Below are 18,236 nucleotides of genomic sequence, written 5' to 3' on the forward strand. Positions count from 1 at the left end.
ATCGAACATCGGCAAAATATCTGTACTTTTATATAGACCAACATACAAATCCCACATTTACTAATATTCGATTAGCAAAGGAACACCAAATCGAACTCAAAATTGAACTTCAAATCTGCAAAATAATAGACTTGCTTCATTCTGGTGATTTTAGCATGAGCAGGTACTGTATGAATTACACCGATGCATGCACAGATAAGTGAGATCCATGCATGCTTCTGTGTGTAAAAGGTTGTAAAATGTTAAATTTTCTTTAAAAAAATGATGTGGGGGTCCCCCCTTAAAAGCACAACCAGCACCAGTGCAGGTTGTGAAAATACGGGGGACAAAAGATGTCCCCCGTATTTTGCACAACCAGCACTGAGCTCAGTGAGCTGGTCCTGGTTTTGGAAATATGGGGGACAAACACGTAGGAGTCCCTTATATTTCACCCCAGCGAAAGCATTATAAAAAATGACGTGGAGTCCCTCCCTAAAAGCACAACCAGCACTAGGCTTTTCTGAGCCGGTCCCGATTGTGAAAATACAGGGTACAAAAGACGTAGGGTTCCCCTGTATCTTAAAGAAACAAAGAAGTAACCACGCTTAAACCTGTATTAATTGTAATTATGTTTATGTTCTGTATGCCATATAGAGCAAATATATATAATATAATAAGTACAATCAACCTAAGTGTGCAATAAAAAAATTATAATAATTTAATGATCAGTAGCTAGTCATAAAAGCTCAATGACTAGCTACTCATCATTAAATTATTATAATTTTTTATTGCACACTTAGGTTGATTGTATTTATTATATTATATACAGGGGCAGAACTATGGGAGACAACGGAGGCGCCTGCCGCCGGGCTCCAGCTCTGAAGGGGCACCTCCTCCATTGTCCACAACATATTCACCCGACTTAGGGCTGTAGCTATGTACCCGGAGTGTACCGTCACGGCCGCCCAATACATGGCACCTCTTCTCGGCACCTGAGAAGCCACCATACCCTAGTGTAGAGCTCCTTGTCAGACCATCAGCTGCTGCCTTTGTCTATCTATAGCCTGTCTGCATGCGAATTACTACATTACAGTGTCAGAGGCTGTGACGAGGGGGGCACCAAATTATAACTTGCCTCCGGGCATCTTGGATGAACTTACGCCACTGATTATATATATTTGTTTTATATGGCATACAGAACATAAACATAATTACACTGGATACATGTTTAAGCGTGATTACTTCTTTGTTTCTTTTATATTGGCTTGCAACCATTTAACTGCTGCTAAAAAGTATCCAACTTTAAAAATTTTTATAATATACCACTGTTTATATTTAATTTTTGTTCTGTTTCAAGCTCCTGGGGCTATACATATTTCTATATTTCTTTTTTGTGTCTTCAACAAGGATGTAAGGAAAGAAAAAGGTTATGTCCTTTGCGTGGCGCACATAGAAATTATCGTATTGAATATAATAAAAACGTAACATTTATTAGGTATGCTTTAAAAATGCAGTAAACTTATTCCACTGAACCCTAATAAACGCTAAATTTAATAAACGATATCTTCAATAAGTGGAATATATATCCTCATTCCTTCCATTACCTATGTAATCTAGAGTCTAACTTTGATATCCCTTTATATACCACGTCGCGAGATAAAAAACACAGACACAGCAGGGTTAATTTTATTTTATTGCACATTTTTCATTATATTCTTTATCACTGTCTCTCTATTTTTTAACCATTATTGCGATGACTCTTGTCCTAAACACAAAAGGACATTTTTAAAGCATACCTAATAAATGCAACATTTTCAATTATATTCAATACGATAATTTCTATGTGCGCCACGCAAAGGACATAACCTATTTCTTTCCTTACATCCTTGTTGTATCATCACTCCTGTCCTTGGTAGCACCCCTGAATGAAATCACAATTGACTTGTAATAATAAAACAGGGTTCTCTTCAATTGATATTACAGGTGTGTGCAGATGTATGTTTTCCTTTGTACCTGTGTTTTTTGTGTCTTCCCCTGTATCTTGCACAACAGCCTGGTTATGGAAATACGGGGGACAGAAGACGTAGGAATCCCCGTATTTTCCAAAACCAGCACCGTACTCTTTCTAGCGGGGGTGTAATGCCAAAGCCGGGGTACCCTTTCACCGGATCCCTTGGCTAAAGTATTATATGTGACTGTTAGTCAGCCCAGTCCAGTGATCCCTGGGGAGGTGGGGACCCCCCAATAAAGAGGTTCCAACTCTCCAGGGCACCCCAGGCCTGGGCTGATAGCCCGGGGCTATCCACGGCACGTCTGGCTGGTGAGTGCCGGGTTGATTGCGTGCAAAAATAGATTAGATAACATTGTATTTTACAGGGGAACTAGAGGTCCCAGCAAGCCTCCCCCCACATGCTGGTACTTGGAGAACCACAAGTACCAGCATGCAGAGCATTAAGGGCCCGCTTGTACCTCTAGTTCACCTGCAAAATAAATATTAAAATAAACACAAGACACACACCGTGAAAGTAGAACTTTATTACACTCCCACTAACAAAGGTTACCAATAACCTTTAGTAACCTAGAAACTTTAAAACAAGAGATCATTATTCAAAATTGAACCAAATCGAATTAAATTTAGAAAAGGCTTCTTAACTCGAATTTTAGTAAATGAGAGATTTTGCCAGGGACTTCTACAATCAAAATTATTGGATTTCAGGTGAGCTAGATCGAATATAAAATCGAATGCAAAATCGAACTTTGATAAATATACCCCAATATCTCTATGTATGGGTTGCAATATTAATGTCGGAATTTATTGGGGGAAATAAAACTATTCATTAAATGGATATTGCTATATATGTTTAATAATGTCAATTACAAGGAGGAAAAAAGGGAAACAATGTTGTGCTCATGGTAGAATGATGGGAAAGACATTTTGGCATTGATAGATCAGAAGAGAAGTGGGCCCCAAACCATTATCTTGTCTAATGCCCTATAGGGTCTTAGGGTCTGATTCAGAGCACTGCAGGGGGTGGTGCAGGCGCCTGGCGCATCTTCTCTCTCCGGGGTCCCCGTTAGATCTATGGTTGTTCACTGAAATGTCACATGATGATGTGACTCACATTCCTCAAAGCGTAACGGGCTCCCGATGCTCATTCAATCAGGTTCCTGAGGGAGGGGCTCTGCAAAGTGGGACACGAAACTATGCTCACCAAACTGTGTGATAAATGTCTCCCTCAGCAGCTGACCTTGGCCCTTGCTGGGCCCATTCAACAAGAAAGGGCCCTGGTGAATAGTACCTGCTCCCCCCCCCTTGGTACACCTGTTAATCTCTATTAGAAAGTAGCCATTATTGAAGAAAACCACATCAAAGAATGTCTGGAGTTTGCCAGAAAGCATCACAGCGACCCAGCTAAAATGTGGGATGAGGTTTTGTGGTCAGGTAAGACAAAAATGTAACTTATTGTCAGCAATTCAAAATGCTGTGTGTGGTGCAAACCTATCACTGCTCATTCATTAGCTAACACCATCCCAACAGTGAAGTATGGGGGTGACAGCATCATGTTGTGGGAATACTTTTCCTTAGTGGGTACTGGGCATCTTGCTAAAATTGAAGGACCAATGGATGGTACAAAACACAGGGAGATACTGCAAGACAGCCTGCTGCAGTCTGCTAGAAAACTAAAGCATGGGAAAAAGGTCACCTTTCAGCAGAACCTTCACCTTTCAGCAGAACATTCACCTTTCAGCAGTACAGGTGAATGTTCTACAATAGCCAAGTCAAACTCCAGATTTCATTTCAATTGAGATTCTGTGGTACATTCAAAAATTGTTGTCAACAAGAGTCATTCAACCAACCTGAACAAACTGGAGCAAATCTGCAAGGACGAATGGGCAAAAATAATTTCCAAACAGTGGGCCTGATTCACTACGGATCGCTATTGTGATCACAGCTGTGATTACCTGTTGCGAAAAAATGCTATAGTTTGCAGTCGCAAAGCCAGCATAGAGACTCACACTACCGCTTTTGCACATCCGTAATTCCTTGCAGTCCTGCGTATACATCGGCAACATCGAGTAACATTGATCCCTCACGCACAATTACAACAGGTCTGACCTTACTCAGAAATTGCTAACCTCGTCGCATGCAGTAAGTACTGAAGCTGCGTATGCCATTGCAGTGGCTAATTTATGGACGCCCATGCAACGGCGTTCAAATGGACAGGCACGCCTGCATTTCTCCAACCACTCCCCCGTTACCAACCCCAGACGCTGATATCCCGTCCCTTGGTCTGCATTTGTTATTGCAGCAAAAAGTGGATTTAACAAGTACTGGACTGAAGGGGTAGAATACTTACACAAGCAGCATTTTTTTTGTTTTTATTTATTTATTTTAAGTCTGCAGACAAATAATGGATTATGAGTTTAAAATTTACTTGAAGACCCTACTGGTTTGCAAATAAAGATGTCTATATTGCAATTATTTATTATTATTACACATCTGTTCAAGCTGAAGTACACGGTGTTTGCCCGGGATTTTAAGAATGTTTGTTTACACATCATCCTCCAACCAACCTCTCCTAAGGCAGGCCTCACAAAAAGTGTGACAAACTTCCCCATCAACAGTCCTAAGGTTCAAAGGAAGTAGGACCTGTAACGGTGTAAAGCAAACTTCGGAGATAGAAGCATTGAAAATTTGTAGGATGTACAGTGTAAACACGGCCAAGAGCTTCTGTTGCTCTGATACCAGGATGACCATCTACAGCGACTCCCTGTTTTCTGCGCATAAAAACTTTGGGAGAAGCATTCCATGTGTAATATTTTGGCAGCTCACAGTACAGCAGGGTCCTTGCAAAGTCATCAATTTGACACAGTTGGAAGAAAGAAGTAAATGTTGTAGCGTAATTTGGTATAGTCAGAGAGCTGAGAATGCTGGCAAAGCCTGCTAAAGCTCTCTTTGATAATAAACATTAAGATCATGAGAAAACATGACAACACAAAACGCTTGCTCCGAGGCCCTACCCATATGCCGTGAGGCCCCATAACGAGCGTCCAGCAAAAATTGTGGTTTTAAATTAATTAAAAATTAACAGTGATTAATTTTGATTTGAATTTTTTTTAGTTGCCTCCGCCGTGTTTTAATATGCTCGTGTGTAAAATGTCACGATCGTGGCTTGTATACTGTGGATTTGTAATTTGTAAGTTTCGCTTTGATATAGTAGAGAAGATAGAAAAGAAAAAACAGATAAGCTAAATCCTTTTGTAATTCCGTACCTGACCTGTAGAGGGCGAATGCTATGCAAAAAATTGTGGTTTTTCATTCATTAAAAATTAACAGTAATTAATTTCAATTTAACATTTTTTTAGTTGCCTCCGCCGTGTTTTAATACGCTCGTACGTAAAAATTCACGATCGTGGCTTGTAAAATGTGGATTTGTACAGAAAGACAGAAGGATAAATTTTCGCTTTTATATAGTAGATTTAGTTCTGGTCTAATATGCTACTCGTTAATGGAAAAGAATAGCAATTAATTCATCATCATTACTATGCAAACTAAGCCTAGACAATGTGAAATGTCATTGCACCAGGGATGTAGTTATAATCCCAGCATGTGGGTGGCTGGAGCTCAGAATGCCAGTGCCGGAATGCCAACACCAGTTAGAATCCAGGCACCGGCATCCCAATGGTAAGTATTGGGGTTAGGGGGATGGTTAGGTTTAAGCACTAAAGGAAGGGTTAGGCACTAGGGGGTAAGGTTAGGTTTAGTCTGTGGACGGGGGGGAGATTAAGTTGGCACTGTAGGGTTAGGACACCTACCGACAGGTGTCGGTATCCTATGCCTATCCGGATTCTGGCCGCTGGGACCTCAAGCGCCGGCATCCCGTACCCACTTTGTGGGCAATTTATTGGGGAACACTGTGGTCCAAATGAAATAGCCTAAAAATATGCGAGTCACTGGATTATCACCAGGGAACTATCTATAATGGGTGCAGGGTGTGCCAGGAACACGGGCCCCACGCTGCACCCATAATATTACTTTCCTCTCCGGAGTCCCACATCAATGCGGGGGTCCGGCGCTGTAAAACAACTGGAAAATGGCCACGGCGGCCATTTTCCTGTCATTTGCGCATGCGCAGTACAGGGAAAATGGCCACCGCGGCCATTTTCCTGGTGCCCTGTGCATACACTATAGACTCTGGGCACCCTCTAGTGCCCAGAGTCTATAACTCCGGCACTGGCCGCGCACAGCTCAGTGCGCTGCTGGCCGCCAAGAGGAGAGGAGGGGGCCCGTGTCGGAGGCTGCACATGGGCCCCCTCCTCTCTAGAAACACCCCTTGATTAGCACGATTTTCCAGAGAGTTGTAAATTTACTTATTTAAGATGAGTGTGAATAGCTGCAGAATTGCCAGAATCCCGTCATGTTAAAAACCTCATTGAAACAAAAGTCGCCAAACCGATTTTTCCAATGTTATAGGTCCAAGTTGCCAGATGTGATAGGCTATGCACACGTCAAGATGGCAAAAATGCAACAAACTAAAATCAAACTTGCCAGTGTGATCCCGCAATCTGTGGCGAGTTTGAAGTCACCAAAATATCACACACTATTATATTCCTCCCTGCATGTCTGAAATCATGACACAATGATATAGTATATCACTATGTACAGCAGGAGAATACTTGGTAAAGTTAAATACAGCTCCAATTACCATGACTGAGTCATTTAGAGTATTTCACTTTTAATTTAAAGTTTCCTCTTAGCAATATCTATTTCCCTACTATGTTAATTTACATGTAACATTATCCGTTTTGGCTGCAGGGGTATTTGATACTTGTTCTGTCTCACAAATACATACATAACATAACTCTTGAAAAATAATAATTTGTTTTCGAACTTGAAATTTAAACCTTAAACATTTTATAACATCTTAATGCTCTGGTACAGAAAAAATTATTTTATATAGCATTTGGAGTGTACAGTATATACCTTTGTTAACTTGCTTTCTTGCTGTTTTCTTTTATTTCTTGTTTTGTTCATACTGTTCCTGTTTATGTACTTTGTAAGGTACTGCAGACCCCTTGGGGGAAGGGGGGGGGAAGGGGGGGGGGAAGGGGGGGGGGAAGGGGGAGGAAGGGGGAGGAAGGGGGAGGAAGGGGGAGGAAGGGGGAGGAAGGGGGGGGAAGGGGGGGGAAGGGGGGAAGAAGAAGAAGAAGAAGAAGAAGAAGAAGAAGAAGAAGAAGAAGAAGAAGAAGAAGAAGAAGAAGAAGAAGAAGAAGAAGAAGAAGAAGAAGAAGAAGAAGAAGAAGAAGAAGAAGAAGAAGAAGAAGAAGAACTACTTTCATTGAAAGGGAGGAATATTTATAGGCACCCTCACTTTCTATTTCGTGCTCAACTGGCGCAGTCCATGCTCGCTACATGTTTTGGTAGCTTATGACTTCATTATGGGTCATTTACAAAGCAGATAAAAAATAATAGCAGTAAAGTGCACTAGCCATTTGTCTCATATTGAATCTTACATGACTGGGGCTTTTTTTGCCCTGTATTATGGGTGAATTGGGAAAGATGAAGGTGTCCCTGCAATTTTATGCTGCAATATTATTGCAATTTTGGTTGTAATTTATACTCCTTTACCACCAAAATCCTATTTCTGACCCGGGATTTGGAACACGGTTTCAAGCCAGGTCAGACCCGGTATTTTCCCCCATTTCCACTGCGGTGCAGACCTGGGAATATCCCATGTCAGCGCCGTTCACACTGCACATGGGTGCAGTGCCAGCACTTGGAGATTATGGGATCTACAGTCAGGTGCATAAATATTGGGACATTGACAGAATTTTCATATTTTGGCCTCTATTCACCACCACAATGGCTTTGAAATGAAACAAATAAGATGTGCTTTAACTGCAGACTTTCAGATTTAATTTGAGGGTAATTACATCCAAATCAGGTGAACGGTGTAGGAATTACAACGGTGTCTATATGTGCCTCCCACTTTTTAAGGGGCCAAAAGTAATGGGACAAACTAAACAATCCTAAATCTAACTTTCACTTTTTAATACTTTGTTGCAAATCCTTTGCAGGCAATTACAGCCTGAAGTCTGGAACGCATAGACATCACCAGACGCTGGGTTTCATCCCTGGTGTTGCTCTGCCAGGCCTCTACTGCAAATGTCTTCAGTTCCTGCTTGTTCTTGGGGCATTTTCCCTTCAGTTTTGTCTTCATCAAGTGAAATGCATGCTTAATCGGATTCAGGTCAGGGGATTGACTTGGCCATTGCATAACATTCCACTTTTTAGCCTTAAAAAACGCTTTGGTTGCTTTTACAGTATGCTTCGGGTCATTGTCCATCTGCACTGTGAAGCGCCGTCCATTGAGTTTGAAGCATTTGACTGAATATGAGCATATAATATTGCCCAAAACACTTCAGAATTCATTCTGCTGCTTTTGTCAGAAGTCACATCATCAATAAATACAAGGGAACCAGTTCCATTGGCAGCCATACATGCCCACGCCATGACACTACCACCACCATGCCTCACTGATGAGGTGGTATGTTTTGCATCATGAGGAGTTCCTTTCCTTCTCCATACTCTTCTCTTCCCATCACTCTGGTACAAGTTGATCTTTGTCTCATCTGTCCATAGGATGTTGTTCCAGAACTGTAATGGCTTTTTTAGATGTTGTTTGGCAAACTCAAATCTATTCTTCCTGTTTTTGTGGCTCACCAATGGTTTACATCTTGTGGTGAACCCTCTATATTCACTGTTGTGAAGTCTTCTCTTGATTGTTGACTTTGACACATATACACCTACCTCCTGGAGAGTGTTCTTGATTTGGCCAACTGTTGTGAAGGGGTTTTTCTTCACCAGGGAAATAATTCTTCTGTCATCCACCACAGTTGTTTTCCGTGGTCTTCCGGGTCTTTTGGTGTTGCTGAGCTCTCCGGTGCGTTCTTTCTTTTTTAGAATGTTCCAAACAGTTGATTTGGTCACACCTAATGTTTTTGCTATCTCTTTGATGGGTTTGTTTTGATTTTTCAGCCTAATGATGGCTTGCTTCACTGATAGTGACAGCTCTTTGGATCTCATATTGAGAGTCGACAGCAACTGATTCCAAATGCAAATGTCACACCTAGAATCCACTCCAGACCTTTTACCTGCTTAATTGATAATGAAATAACGAGGGAATAGCCCACACATGTCCATGAAATAGCTTTTGAGTTGATAGTCCCATTACTTTTGGCCCCTAAAAAAGTGGGAGGCACATATAAAAACCGTTGTAATTCCTACACCGTTCACCTGATTTGGATGTAATTACCCTCAAATTAAATCTGAAAGTCTGTAGTTGAAGCAAATATTGTTTGCTTCATTTCAAAGCCATTGTGGTGGTGAATAGAGGCCAAAATATGAAAATTCTGTCAATGTCAAAAATATTTATTCACCTGACTGTATACACTAAGCAGTGTTAGGAGACAGAGTGAAAAGTGATAAGGTGCCAGCCAATCAGCTCCCAACTATCATTTTTCAAACACAGCCTGCGAGATGGCAGTTAGGTGCGGATTGGCTGGCACCTTATCACTTTTCACTCTGTCTCCTAACACTGCTTAGTAAATAGACCTATGTCATCACCAAGCATTGGAAACTCCAGCTCTCCCCTGAACGCCAGACCGGAGTGGAACGGCAAGCAGGGGAGGGGATCCTTCCCAGGATGGGTGTCCTTTTGGGAGGTTGTGTGATGTCACAGCTGTCACCGGGGAGACAGGCAGGGAGAGATTATAGCCTCCTCGTATGAAGCAGGGATGGGGTAAAAACCAGAAGGGTCCGGACCATACTGGGAGGCTGTAATCTCTCCCTCCCCGGTGACAGCTGTCACAGACAGCTTCCGAATAGCACTCAATCAGTATGCTCTAAACGGGTCCCGGTCAGAAAACCCGGGATACCCATTTCCACTGAGCCTTTACTCACGTAAAACCTTGCTCAGGACCCGGGAAGAAATACTGGGTCATTCAACCCAGGACTTTTTCCTAGGAGCCTTTTCCACTGAGCTGCTACCCAGGTTGTCACAACAATAACCCAGGTATTTTGGTCAGTAGAAAAGGGGTATTAGTGGCATCTGCTCACTGCAGTTTCTGAGACATGATTCTGCTGCAAAACATCATAATGTACATGAACTGCAGTGGATGGAGTGGAACACAAGACTTGATACAAGACGTCTTGTACTATGAAGGATCTCCAGCTCAGAGGTTTCAGTGTTGTTTATTCAAGGAGCATACACTAAAGGATGTACATAGGTATGTACAGAAACATTTATCTAAATGAAAATACTCAAATCAATAAAAGAAGACACAAGGAGAAAACTATTTTGAATTACCTCTTACATTGTTTTAATTAATGTTACATAAAACAGGACATTTGTTAAAATTTACTAAAGATAAAATGAACAAAGGCAGACTTCCAAAAATCCTATTTGGGGCTTCAGTACTTTGGCCTAAGTCATTTGCAATACTACTGTCAAAGAAAACAAGATAAAAAATAGTTTTACTTAGATATAATGTACAATGAATTTTACTACAATATTTTCCATCCAGTTGTTAAAACATACACCAGTGAAAGTATAATGTTTTTGTGCATATATAAATACAATGTAATTGTTAAGCTGGGTACACACTACACAACAGTGCAACACCCAGCGATGCGATATAACAAAACATTGCATCGCCGTAAACACTACACGATCTGGCATACAATGGCGCAATGTATAATTCATTACAATGATGCATCTAATCACGTCGCATCGTCTGTGGAATCGTCTCATCTGACGTGCAGGACAGCAGATGGGACGATTCAATGAACGACAGCCTGGAACAATGGATTGGGCGTATACACTATACGATGTGTACGATATATCGCTCCAATGCGCATTGGGACGATATAATGGACCATAGATTGTATAGTGTGTAGCCAGCTTAAGATAAATAACATGATTTAAGGCAGTGGCAAAAACGAGATTAGGGCACCTCACTGAAACAATGAATCAGGTTAGGGATTACTATTAAGTAGCTTCCTGGAAACATTAAGCAAATGAGTATTTCGTATTTAGAAGAAGAGGCTTCTGGGAAATTCCATTTACATGACAGCCCATATAGTCAATATTTTACCAACAGGGTATCCTGAGCAGAGCAGGGAAAGGGAGAGGCTTGTTTTCATAGATAAAACATATCTGTAACATTTTAGTATTGAGTAGCTCTCATAGGATGTGTGCGTGGAATAGGTATGATTTACCGCCGGACCCATGCCCGGCGATTGGAATCCCGACAGCGGCTTCCCGGCAGAGGAGGAAATCCAGATCGTCCTAAGGTAAGTATATACAAACTCATTTCTACCCCTAACCCTAACCCTCCCTTAGGGGTGCCTAACCCTAACCATCCTCCCCAGTGCCTAACCCTAATTCCCCCTCTAAGTGCCTAAGCCTAACCCCCCCTTCCTCGCCGCCGAAACCCAAGTCCCTCGGGGGGGTGCCTAACCCTGAGTCCCCCCCGGGGTGCCTAACGCTAACCCCCCTTCCCCTAGCCTAAACCTAACCTCCGGGGGGTGCCTAACCCTAAGTCCCCCCAGGGAACCCTAAACCTAACCCTCCCCCCACCCCGCGACTATCCGCGCTCGGCGGTGGCCCTTCGATTGGGATGCCGGGCGTCGGGCTCGCGGCGTATGTCTAATGACGGGCATCGGCATATCGACGCCTGTCTTTAGACCCTTGCTGGGATATGGCAGTCGGGAAGCTGGCTGTCGGGATTAGGGCCACCGGCTTCCCGACTGCATACCGCGTGCGCCTTCAGGACTTCTTTACATACATGAAGGGAGGCTGAATGGACATTATTGTATGTAAAGCAGTGAATCTCTAGTGTGTTAAATCACAGAAGGATTTGCCCAATTGTGAAGCACAGATAACTATGCTGGCCCTATATAAATAAATGTTACTGTTAGGAAATATCAGGCAAAAAGTTCCCAGTGAATCAATTCAGAAATCTTTTATTACTGCTTACACCAGTTTTTATAAGCCACTTACTGTATAATGTAAATGTGTACGATTTAATATCTTTGACTTTTTATAGAACCTGTTACGAATATTTCATAGCATAATATTGTCAGAGTCTTTTTGTTTCCAGTAAAGTGATTTTTGTTTTCATTCATGCAATCGTTCGTAACTGAAGGATTATTTATTTGAATCACACCCAACAAATACCCAATAAATCCAGCAATATTTGATGTCCACATTTTACAATTAAAAAAGTAAGCTTAATGTTGTAAATACAGAACATATTCACATACTGATATATACATTTCCTTCTCATGTTCATCCCCTTTGCTTGATCATCCTTTTGCTAAAATACATAAATAATAAATCCCCAAATGCCACCTCATCCTATACAATTGAGATGCTCTATAAATAAACACCATAGTTATAGTAACCAATTGCAACAGATTTTTCTTAATTGACGCTGCAAGCATGAACATGTTTTCAACCACATCAGCAGTACTAGAACAATAACGGGTAATTATGCATTCAAAGTAGTGTTCCTTCAAACTGTAATATGATCAAGAGCAGATCATAGGCCACAGTAAAAGTTCACAGCGAGGACCTGAGACTGAAATATATTGACATCTGTTCTCTGCTAACCGGTAGACACCAGCACAATCTTGTCTAGAGATCATTTTATGGTGTATTATTAGTAGAGATAAATACAATGCATGACTATCATTAAAATTAAAAACGAAACAGCAGACATTTGCGCTCTGCTGCTATATATATATATATATATATATATATACATATATATATATATATATATATATATATATATATAATTCATCGCTCTGTTTGTTTGTCTGTACGGTTTTGCATTCGGACAACACCCCTGCACTAATTGGGTTGAAACCAACGTGAGGTGGTCCAGTTGGATCCTGGCCATGTTTTAGGAGGGTTAGCTTTCCAGTTGGACCTGCTGTTGGTGTACGCTGGGAAGAATTTGACCCGGGGAGCCTGTTCTGAGATTCCACTGGGTGGATTTGGACAAAAACTGCACAGAGTGGTAACATTGGATCCCAGAAGACATACTAGGGGGTTGAGGTGCCGGTCAGACCTCCCATTGGTGTAAGCTGGGCAGAACTTTGACCTGGGGAGTCTGTTCTGGGCCTTCCACTGGATGGGTGGCAATTGGTCTGGGATGCCTAATGGAGTGATTGGAGTGCCGGTCAGACCTCATGGCATAGTGTGCTGGGCAGAACTTTGACCCAGTGGATAGATTTGGATGACCTCACATAATAAAACTTAATAACTTGAAGATTAAACCAGGGTACTTCAGCTATATATATATATATATATATATATATATATATATATATATATTAGGGATGAGCAGGTTCGGATTTCTGAAATCCGAACCCCCCCGAGCCCCCATGATCCGAGTTGTATCAGAGTCAGGCTCGACTTTTCCCGCCTGACTCGGAACAGAAATCGAGGCAAAACGTCATCATCCCGCCTTCCGGATCTCGCAAGTTTTGGATTCTATAAAGGCGTCAGTGTCATTTCTCACTCCGACTGTGGACAGTGAAGAGGGAGGGTGGGAGCTAGGGCTGGCTGGGCTGTGTTGTGCTGCTGTTGTCCATAGGGGCTGACTGGGCTGTGTTGTGCTGCTGTTGTCCATAGGGGCTGGCTGGGCTGTGTTGTGCTGCGTCATAGGGGCTGGCTGGGCTGTGTTGTGCAGTCAGTTGTCCATAGGGGCTGTGTCCACTCCAAAGTCTATAGGGGCTGGCTGGACTGTGTTGTGCAGTGTCCCATAAAGGCTGTAGTCCTAGAGGGGTGCTGTAGTGATCTGTGCATCAGGGGTGCTCCCACAAAGTGCACTCCAAAAAAAAATTTTCTTTCAACAAAGTAACGCCAAGCGTGCGTCTGTGTCATAAGTAAAGGGCCGGCTGCCTTGACAGTTAAAGGGTGCTGTAACCCCCAAAGTGCACTCCAAACAAAATAAAAAATTATTTTCTGTGTTTGTGAATTGTGTGCACTGTGGCTGCACGTGCATCAACAAAGGAGCAGCACCAAGCGTGTGCCTGTGTCCCATAATTAAAGGGCTGGCTGGCTTGTCTGTTAAAGGGTGCTGTAACCCCCAAAGTGCACTCCAAACAAAATAAAAAATTATTTAATGTGTTTGTGAATTGTGTGCACTGTGGCCGCACGTGCATCAACAAAGTAGCTCCAAGCGTGCGTCTGTGTCATAAGTAAAGGGCCGGCTGGCTCGTCTGTTAAAGGGTGGTGTAACCCCCAAAGTGCACTCCACAAAAAATAAACAATTCTTTTTTTTCTGTGTATGTGTGCAAAATGTATGCGCAGTAGCCGCACGTGCATCAACACAGCAGCAGCGCCAAGCGTGCACCTGTGTCATAAGTCAAGGGCCGGTTTGGACATCTGGTCCGGACTGAAGGACGTGCCAACAATTTCTGACATGTCTACTGTCACTGCATATGATACTGTCACCATTGACAGAATGGTGGAGGATTACATCGGTGACAGCATCCAAGTAGGCATGTCAGATAGTCCGTACCTGTACTGGCAGGAAAAAGAGGCAATTTGGAGGCCCCTGTACAAAATGGCTCTATTTTACCTGAGTTGCCCCCCCCTCCAGTGTGTGCTCCGAAAGAGTGTTTAGTGCAGCCAGAAACCTTGTCAGTGAAAGGCGTAGGAGGTTGCTTCCACAAAATGTGGAGAAAATGATGTTCATAAAAACGAATTATCAACTCTTCCAGGGAGACCAGCCTCCAGAATGTACAGAGGGATCTGTGGTGGTGGATTCCAGTGGGGACGAATTAATACTCTGTGAGGATGACGATGTACACAACACTGAAGAGGGTGAGGAATCGGTGGATGAGGAGGATGAGAACGACATCTTGCCTCCGTAGAGCCAGTTTGTGCAGGGACAGATTAATTGCCAGCTTGTTTTGTGGGGGCCCAAACCATTTCAGCCACAGTCATGTGGCAGACCCTGGCGCTGAAATGATTGGTTTGTTAAAGTGTGCATATCCTGTTTATACAACATAAGGGTGGGTGGGAGCGCCCAAGGACAATTCCATCTTGCACCTCTTTTTTTTCTTTGAATTATGTACTGTTTGGGGCCTAGTTTTTCAAACTGCCATCCTGTCTGCCACTGCAGTGTCACTCCTAGATGGGTCACGTGTTTGTGCTGCCCACTGTTGTCGCTTAGCATAGTCATCAAGCTACCTCGGTGCAACCTTTTGGACATAAAAACACTATTGTGAGGTGTGAGGTGTTCAGAGTAGACTGGAAATGAGTGGAAATTAAGGTTATTGAGGTTAATAATAGCATAGGAGCAGAAAAAAACACAAATTCTGTGATTTTAGCTGTTTTTAAAAAAAATACAGATCCAAAACACAAAACCCACAACCCAAAACACGGAAGGGTGGTTTTGGCAAAACTAATCCAGATCCAAAACACGAAGAAAGATCCAGATCCAAAACACGAAAAGTGGCCGATGCACACCCCTAATATATATATATTTATATATAGTAATCCAAGCGCTGCACTCAACGGACTTGAAAATGAAGACATCACATCACCATTATTGCAACGTTTCGGGCTTCATTGTCCATCGTCAGGCTGCACAAACATCAACGCCTGACGAAGGGCAATAATGCCCGAAACGTTGCAATAATGGTGATGTGATGTCTTAATTTTCAAGTCCGTTGAGTGCAGCACTTGGATTACTATACAAATTACTGTAACTGGCACCACGGCAACTGGATAGCAAGGGAAGGAGTGTGCTGTAACCTTTTGGCAATATATATATATAACAGTCCGTTAACTCCAAAAAAAAGAAATGGTTTCAACTTGCCTTGGTGCCCTTCCCAGGTAAATGGTTTACTCCGACATAAACAGCAGACAAACGGCAGCACTCACAGGACTTAGAAATAACAGAAATACTAGGTCAGCTTTAAGCTAGAAGAAGAAATCTCATTCATTTTATGTGCTTTTTTTCTTCACAATTGGTATGGTAATGAATGCAAACTATGTCCCAGGATTTATGAGATAACACAGACAGGAAGTTGCATGTCAACCAATTTTGTAACAGAAAGAATACATTAAATATACTCTCCGTGTTACTAATGACAGTTGGAAAAGCTTATGTTGCACTTTTTATACAATCTGAAATCAAAGAACACATAAATCACATATAAAGCTTAAAGCTGACCTAGTATTTCCATTATTACTAAGTCCTGTGAGTGCCACCGTTTGTCTGCTGTACAGACAGAAGAAAAAAAAAAACTGCAATTGGTTCCCCCCCCCCCGCGCTAGCCGCCGCAGGGAGGCCCCATTTTCCGGGTGCCCGCTGATTTGTTACCAGCGGGCACTCGGCTCCCTCACTGCAGCGGCAGCTGAATGTCGGAGCTCATACCTGAGCTCCAGCTTCCGGCAGAGAGCACTATGGGAGGGACGCCATGACATCTCTCTCATAGATCCAAGGAGCCGCGGTCGGACCGGATGGCAGCGGACACAGGAGTGGGGCTTAAGGTAAGCATTGCGTTTGTATTTTATTTGTATTTTTTTTTTCAGAAGCACCAGCACTGGGGGCACAACTATTGGGGGCATTACTACTATTGGCATGACTATAGGGGGGCATTACTACTGGGAGGATTACTATAGGGGGTATTACAATTGGGGGCACTACTATAGGGGGCATTACTACTGGGGGCATGACTATAGGGGCATTATTACTGGGGGCACTACTATAGGGGGCATTACTATAGGAGCATTACTACTGGGGGCATTACTACTGAGGCACTACTAATGGGGGCATTACTACTGGGGGCACTACTATAGGGGGCATTCATACTGGGGGCACTATTAGGGGCATTACCAATGGGGGCACTACTATAGGGGGCACTACTACTGGGGGCATCACTACTATAGGGGGCATTACCACTGGGGACACTACTATTGGAGTTATTACCAATGGGGCACTACAATAGGGGGCACTACTACTGGGGGCATCACTACTATAGGGGACACTACTACTGGGGGCATCACTACTATAGGGGGCATTACTACTGGGGGATTACTATAGGGGGGCACTAATAGGGGGAATTACTACTGGGGGCAGTACTAATGGGGTCATTACCACTGGGGTCATTACCAATTGGGGCACTACTTCTGTGGGCATTACCAATGGGGACATTACCACTGTGGGCACTACTAATGGGGGCACTGCATGGGGGTCACCACTACTGGGGCCATTGTGTAAGGGGCACCACTGCTGTGGGAATTGTATAAGGGGCACTACTACTGTGGGCATTGTATTAGGGGCACTACTACTGTGGGCCTTGTGTATAAGGGACACTAGTTTGGGTATTGTGTAAAAGGGGCACCACTGTGTGTCATAACATGAATAAGGGACTACTGTGTGGCGTAATTTGAATTGGGGATAATGTATTATAAAGAGAATTACTGTGTGTGGCACAATGTATTATGCAGGGCATTACTTGGTGTGGCATAATGTATTATACAGGGCATTACTGCGTGTGGCATAATGTATTATACAGGGCATTACTGCGTGTGGCACAATGTGTTATACAGGTTATTACTGCGTGTAGCATAATATATTATACAGAGCATTACTGCATATGGCATAATGTGTTATACAGGGCATTACTGCGTGTGGCATAATGTGTTATACAGGTTATTACTGTGTGTCGCATAATGTGTTATACAGGCCATTACTGCATGTGACATAATGTGTTATAAAGGCCATCACTGTGTAAGACATACTGTGTAAGGCGCTTTACTGCGCATGGCAATTATTCGCCATGAGGGGAAAGCTTGGGAGAAGCCCAGCACCTCCGTAATTCTGGGCACGATCCACACTGTGATGAATTGGGGGTGTTCTGCAAGGACACGCCCCCTTTCCGGAAGCGCGCTTGCTTTCATCGTGCGTAGAGGAATGCCATCTAAAAAGTTATTTCTTTCTTTTTTTGGGGGGGGGGGGGCGCAACTGGGAACTTTCACCCGGAGCTCCACAATGTCTAGAACCAGCCGTGTAAATAATATATATATATATATATATATATTTATATAGAGTCAAAGAAGAAGAAGGAATGCACACCACAGTGGGTATTTAATTATGTCATACATGAAAAAACTTACACATTAGATATCCCAAATCAGCATACAGGATCATCAGCAAGCATGGTA

The sequence above is a fragment of the Taudactylus pleione genome, unplaced genomic scaffold (genome assembly GCF_031769625.1).
Source record: "Taudactylus pleione unplaced genomic scaffold, aTauple2 ptg000354l, whole genome shotgun sequence".
Taxonomy (NCBI): domain Eukaryota; kingdom Metazoa; phylum Chordata; class Amphibia; order Anura; family Myobatrachidae; genus Taudactylus; species Taudactylus pleione.